This window comes from Balaenoptera musculus, chromosome 5 (assembly GCF_009873245.2).
Source record: "Balaenoptera musculus isolate JJ_BM4_2016_0621 chromosome 5, mBalMus1.pri.v3, whole genome shotgun sequence".
In the NCBI taxonomy this organism is placed as follows: Eukaryota; Metazoa; Chordata; class Mammalia; order Artiodactyla; family Balaenopteridae; genus Balaenoptera; species Balaenoptera musculus.
In genome coordinates this window covers 68853073-68860478 of record NC_045789.1, presented here as the reverse complement: position 1 = coordinate 68860478, position 7406 = coordinate 68853073, and the positions used below count along the sequence as shown (strand labels likewise).

The following is a 7406-nucleotide window of genomic DNA, read 5'->3' as shown; positions in this document are numbered from 1 at the left end:
GAAGATGTGGTACAGGGGCTTCCCTGGTGGCGCAGTGGTTAAGAATCCGCCTGCCAGGCTTCCCTGGTGGCGCAGTGGTTGAGAATCTGCCTGCTAATGCAGGGGACACGGGTTCGAGCCCTGGTCTGGGAAGATCCCACATGCCGCGGAGCAGCTAGGCCCGTGAGCCACAACTGCTGAGCCTGCGCGTCTGGAGCCTGTGCTCCGCAACAAGAGAGGCCGCGGTGGTGAGAGGCCCGCGCACCGCGATGAAGAGTGGCCCCCACTTGCCGCAGCTGGAGGAAGCCCTCGCACAGAGGCGAAGACCCAACACAGACAAAAATAAATAAATAAATAAATAAAAATTAAAAAAAAAAAAAAGAATCCGCCTGCCAATGCAGGGGACACGGGTTCGAGCCCTGGTCTGGGAAGATCCCACATGCCGCAGAGCAACTGAGCCCGTGCGCCGCAACTACTGAGCCTGTGCTCTAGAGCCTGTGAGCCACAACTTCTGAGCCCGCGTGTCACAACTACTGAAGCCCACGTGCCTAGGGCCCGTGCTCCACAACAAGAGAAGCCACCGCAATGAGAAGACCGCGCACCACAAGGAAGAGTAGCCCCCGCTCGCCACAACTAGAGAAAGCCCGTGCACAGCAACAAAGACCCAATGCAGCCAAAAATAAATTAATTAAATAAATAAATTTATTTAAGAAAACAGAAGACGTGATACATATATACAATGGAATAGTACTCAGCCATTAAAAAAAGAATGAAATAATGCCATTTGTAGCAACATGGATGGACACAGAGATTATCATACTAAGTGAAGTAAGTCAGAGAAAGACAAATATCATATGATATCACCTATATTTGGAATCTAAAAAGATGATACAAATGAACTTATTTGCAACACAGAAATAGACCCATAGACTTAGAAAACAAACTTATGGTTACCAAAGAGGAAAGGTCGGGGTGGGGGGGGGGGGTGGATAAATTAGGAGGTTGGGATTAACATATACACACAACTATATATAAAACAGATCATCAACAAGGACCTACTGTATAGCACAGAGAACTCTACTCAATATTCTGTACTAACTTGTATGGGAAAAGAATCTGAAAAAGAATGGATATATGTATATATATAACTGAATCACTTTGCTGTACACCTGAAACTAGCACAACATTGTAAATCAACTATACTCCAAAATAAAACAATAATTAAATTTTTAAAAAGGGGTCCAAGCTTTTAAAAAATGTTGTTTCTTTCTCTCTTTTCTTTGTTAACCCATAGAGTTTAATTCCCCTAAATTGAACGCACAGATACTACAATGTTACTGCACACTGATAATCAGAGCATTAGATTTGGAGCTTCTCAAAATCCAGGGAACAAAGGATAACATAATGCTTCACAGGACAATAATTTTTTATCATAAGATACAAACCAATTGATCAAAAGAAAAACTTTCCCTGTCATTAAATTCTAAGGACAAACTAGTTTATATGATCATAAAGGACAATGAAAGATATTACATGATACATCTTCAATAGAAGTTTGGGCAGAAATTATAAAAACATTCCTCACCTGGTTATTTCTTATATTAACACTTGATAATAGCTTAGCAAATAAAGCCTGATAAAATCATTTCTCTCTGGGCTGAGCTAGACAGGTTTTCTTGTTAACTCAAGAAACAGGAGTACAGTACAGAATTAGGTAAACAGAAATGATCCTTGGGCTACATCTGTTAAACACTATCTACTTTTTTTTCCCCCCAAATCAAAAGAGGTTTTATTGCATCTTTAAAATATCACAAACGAGTCCGAAAATCATTTGGCATTTTGCTGTTTCTATAGCCTGACCACTCAGATCTTATTCATCAGCCTGCTGAACTGTTCCTTTTTCAGAAACATAGATATCATCCAAAAATTTTCTGATATTCTTGTTTTTATAACTGTTGTGGCTTCCTGAATCATAGCAGCTGAATTTGACACAAGTTCAATGTCGTTTCCTTCAAGAATCAACTCATCTTTCTGGTCTTGAAATACTGAGCAAGCAACGCCAGGCCTCATCCAAACCCTGCAGATGTATTTTTCACCCCAAAATTTTTGGATTTCAACAAGAGAACCATTCTCCTTAATAACAACATTGATGGGGAAGTGAGCAAGCACAGACCTCATCTAGTAACGGAAGCCCAGGGTAACACCCTTGATCATGTTCTGTACATGACTACACGTCGTGCTAACAGTCGCCAGTTCCATTCTATTTCCCCACCATTTGTCAACCCAGAGCATCTTCTTTTTCTTTCCAAGGAGACTGAGTTCTACACTAATGTGATTGAAGTCCCTCCACAGGGTGCCTCTAGGGCTCTTCACCATAACTGTGCATCCCTTCAAAGTAATGACATTTTCTGGAATGTCAACAGTCTGAGTGCTGAGAATGGTCTTCACTCTCACAGTAGATGCAGCAAAGAGTGTTAAACACTATCTTAAGCTCATTTTCAACAAACGTTGAATGAAATTTAGTTTAAGACTTACTCTCCAATATGTGACAGAAATGTAAATATTACATTAACGATAAAATAATCAATATCTTTGTTGTAAAAATTTTTGAAGGCTAATAGGTAACACCTTCCTGATAGGCCAAGTATTTTCAGATATACCCTCCTGAAAGACCTAATGTAACAAAAAACAGCAACAGTTCCAAAGATCTACAGCTTCACACTAGAAACATTTACATTTTGAGACTCTGACTTCATCTGATTTACGTCTTGCTTCTTGACTTCATGATAGTTCTGCTAACTCTAAATTAACAGTCCTCAGACTGCTATATATAAGAATTACTAAGACCCTAGCAGATGTCCTTTTCAGTATTATTTCCACCAAATCAGAAAGCTGTAAAAGGCAGAGTGGCGACAGATGTGGTTCTCAATTCACAATATGAATTGGATGAGTAGACACCAATAATTTAAACGAGTGAAATAGCAAAGCAGATTCAAAGCAACTGAACAAAAAATCTTCCAAGGCTGTAAAGACACTCTAAGACAGGGTACTGCATTTCTTCACACCGCCATCCTCACCCACCACACACAAAGCACAGACCCCAGGAAGGCTGATGAAAATAGCTGCTTAAATACCACCAAATGTACACTTGACCTTAAACAAAATACATTTAAAATTACCATTTATTAAATATAGTTGCTTTACATTATACTTTCAAATTGAAGTAACAGTGGCTTAAAAAGCATAAAAGGCAAAACTTCTACCTCTCAGCTGGAATTCCAGAACACGTGCCTGATCTAGGATCTACTGAATTGATCAAAACATCAAGTCATACTGGTATAGGAACCTGGACGAGGAAGTGGCACATTCATTCACATTCCCTTCTTAGCTCTGCCCAGGACCTGCCAAACTTGCTACCCATATCAAAATCTAAGAAACTGAATTTATCAGCTTTTCTATCATTATAAGAAAAACTGAACACCACCAACAGAGACAGAGTAATTCCAAAGAGGTCTCTTCTCTACAACAGAAGCTGAATGAGCCCAACACAGAGGCATTCAGTCTGCCCAGTGTCACAACAGAACTCATATTCTTCCCTACCTTAGAGATGGCTGAAACTGTTCCAATGGTAAATATACCTCTTCATTCCAAAATGAGAAATAAAACACAGCCACCCAAGTACCCCTGAGGAAGGTAACACACTGACTAAGTTTATCCTAAATTCTCAATCCCATCCTCTCTTGCCATTTCAAACATTTCTGGCCCACAGTTTCCCCCTCTTCGGTGCACCTGTTCCTTCTCTACTAGATCATCCCCTTTGGTACAGCAGCATCACTTACGTTCCCAAACATAAATCTCTGCCATGACCCACATTCACCTCCAGCTACCATATCACTTATGAGTCCCTTTACAGCAAAAGTTCTTGCAAGACAGGATTAGGGTTGCTGTCCCTGCTTCTCAACTCATGTGCTTTCCTCAAACTGCTCCAGTTGGGCTTCTGTCTCCATCATTCTACTAAGACTGCATTTGTCAAAGTCACCAAGAACAGCCTTGTTGCCAGACCCAATGGTCACTTCCCAGGTCTTGTCTCTCCCAACAGTGTTAAACACAGCTGACCATTCTCTCTTTGAAATGCTTAGATTCTCTTGGTTCTCTGGGACACCAAAGTTTCCTGGATTTTTCTCCAATCTTAGCGTCTGCACCTTCTCAGTCTCCTTTGCTGGTTTCTATTTTTCTGCTTTACTTCTAAACACCGGTGTGCACCAGGGCTCTATCCTGGGCTTGCTTTGCTTCTTCATCTATACCTCCTCCTCAGGGGCTGTCTCATCCAGTTGGATGGCTTGAAATACCATCTATAGGTTGATAACCCTGAAATCTACATCTTTAGCCCTGTCCCCAAGAACCTCAGATTTATATATTCAACTGCAAACCTGACATCTTTATTTGACTATCTAACAAGTATCCCAAACATAACATGGCTAAAACAGAGTGCTAGATAGTCCTCTAAAATTTGTTCTTTACCTAGTCTTTGCTATCTGAGTAAATGGCCTCACCATCTGCCCAGCTACCCAGACAAAAATCTAAGAGTTATCTTTGATTCATTCCTCTCCCTCATACCTCAATTCTAATCCATCAGCATGGTCCTCACACTGTACCTCCAAAATATTCTAAACTTGAATATTCAAGTCTCTACTTCGCTTTTCTCCCATTAGTGCAGTAGATTGATTGCAATAATGGCCCTGATTTTTCATGCCTCTCTGCATCTTTTCACACCTCTCTGTATCCCTGCTCTTTGGCAACGCCCTCCTATACTAACTGTGGTTGTACTCTTGCAACTTGCCTTGACCAATGGAACAGTAGCAAATTTGACACAAGCTAAGGCTTAAAAATCTGCTTACTCATTTCTACTTCCTTTTTGCTTCTTTGTGATCACCATGAGACTATGACTGGGCCAGCCTGAGAATAAGCCCAGGCTAGCCTACTAGAGGGATGTAACATAAACACACAGAGGAGAGCAAAGTTGTCCCAGCCATCTCAGCCGAGGCCATACTAGACAGCTGACAGCCATCTGGCCCTGCCAAACACATCAGGAAAACCAGGCAATATGGCAGAGCTATCTACCTGACCGACAGCTGATCATAGACATGGGGAAGCCCAGTCAAGATCAGCTGAGCCTGGCCCAGAACGGCAGAACTACCCAACCATCCCACTGACTCGAGCAAAAATAAATCCTTATTCCTATATGCCATTAAGTTTATGGGGATGTTTGTTGCATGGCATTACTGTGGCAATAACTGATACAGCCACCATCATCCCTTGTCAGGACTACTTTAGCATCCTCCTACTAGGTCTCACTACTTCCTGCCTTATCTTCTTATAATCCTTTCTCCATTCATCAATCAACACAAACTTTTAAAAACATAAATCAGCTTATGTCCTCAGTCCTACTTAAACCCCCTAATGGCCTCCCTGAACTTAGACTAAAAATCTCTTAACTTAGTACATCACCTACTTGTCCAACCTCATCTAGTACCACTCTCTCCCTGACCCACTATGCATCAACCACACCAGCCTTCTTCCTGTCCTTCACACACAGCAAACTCACAGCATGGCGAGGTCTTTGCAAACCATGTTCCCTCTACCTAGAAAATCACTCCACTTGTTCCCTCTTGCTCACTCTCTAAATAACTTCTTATTACTCATATTTCAGCCTAAATGTCACTTTCACAAAAAGGCCTTCCCTTGACCACACAATCTAAAGTAGATAACCAGTCACTCTGGTTAAATTAAAACAGGGATTTTAATTTTCTGCATGATACTCATCACTATGGGACATTTTTATTGATTGTTTTTAATTGTGTGATCCCCCAATGATTGTGAGTTCCACACAAGCAGGAACCTAGTCTGTGTATTCACCACTGGATCCTCAGCTCCTAAAATAGTTCCTTCACATAGTAAGTACTCACTAAATACTTGAAGAATGCTACCTGACATGGAATAAATAAAAGATCAGATCCTTTCTGAGATCAGGGCTTTTTTTTTCATATTTATTTTATTTATTTAGTTGCGCCGGGTCTTGGTTGCGGCATGTGTGCTCCTTAGTTGCGGACGGTGGGCTCCTTAGTTGCAGCCTGCAGCCTCCTTAGTTGTGGCATGGGAACTCTTAGTTGCGGCATGCATGTGGGATCTAGTTCCCTGACCAGGGATCGAACCCAGGCCCCCTGCATTGGGAGCGTGGAGTCTTAACCACTGCGCCACCAGGGAAGTCCCTGAGATCAGGTTTTTACAAAGAGAAAGAGCCAGGCAAGCTGAAATGGCGAGGGAAAAAAGACAGACTGATTCTGAGAGGAAATTTTAGAAGCAAAGAAAAAAATAAACTCACCTAATATAAAATGAAGTTAAGCGTGTGGACTCTAAAAACAGCCTAGAATGGAAGCCTGGCTCTATTCCTTCCTAGCTGTGTAAACATGGATACACCACTCACCTCTCTGAGCTTGTCTCCTCATCTATAAAATGGGGTAATAATTACTACTTTGCAGAGTTGTTGTAGAAGTTAAATATATATAAAGCACTTAGCACAGTACATGGATCACAGTAATTACTCAACATTAGTGATGGCAATGATGGTGGTGGTGGTGGTGATATCTAAATCAGCCCCGCTATTATTGATGAAATTGGCATAATCCATAGTATCTCACTCAACCTGTTAGTCTACCTAATTTTTTTTCAGTTTTTAGGCATTCCAAATTGTCCCTTCTCACCAAGAATGGAATGAGCATAGGACCTAGAATCCAAAGAGCTGGGTTCTGGCTCTGGTTCTGCCACTAACTAGCTGGGTGACCTCGGGCAAGTCACCAACTTCCCAGACCTGAAAGTTACCTTGTCATCAGCTCTGTCCATCCCCAAGGCAGGAGCTGCAGGAAACATTCTGAGAAGAAGTGGAGGTATTGGTGTAATGCAGAGACAGGGATGCAGAGAGACAGGCTGGCAGATAATCTGCTCTGCTCCATTGCAGACCACAAACAAGAATATCTAAACACGTTACCTCAAAGCTTCCCAAGCTGTTCCAGAACACTCAAAACCTGTTAGATTACACCAGACCATAATCTCACAAGGGCAGGGACACGGGCTGATTTTATTCTCTACTGCAGGACCAGTGGCCAGCACAGTGGCCAAATTATACTATCATAGTATGTGTTTACTGCATGCTTGCTGAATAAACAAATATATTTGGGGAAATCTGGGTTAAACAATGTCAAACTGGTTCCTTGTGCGCATTTCTCAAAACCTTTAATACGTGGATAGGCTCTGTGAATCATATAGAATGCAGTATTTCCCAACCTTATTTGATCATAGAACTCATTCTATTTCCCTTGAACCTGATTAACCTGATTAACATCTCCCAGAGTTGTAGTATTCTATAGAAC

General features: G+C 41.5%; 1 pseudogene; it reads right to left on the bottom strand.

The window, feature by feature from the left end:
* Positions 1-1755: 1755 nt before the first annotated feature.
* Positions 1756-6667, bottom strand: LOC118895310 (annotated as a pseudogene).
* Positions 6668-7406: the final 739 nt, after the last annotated feature.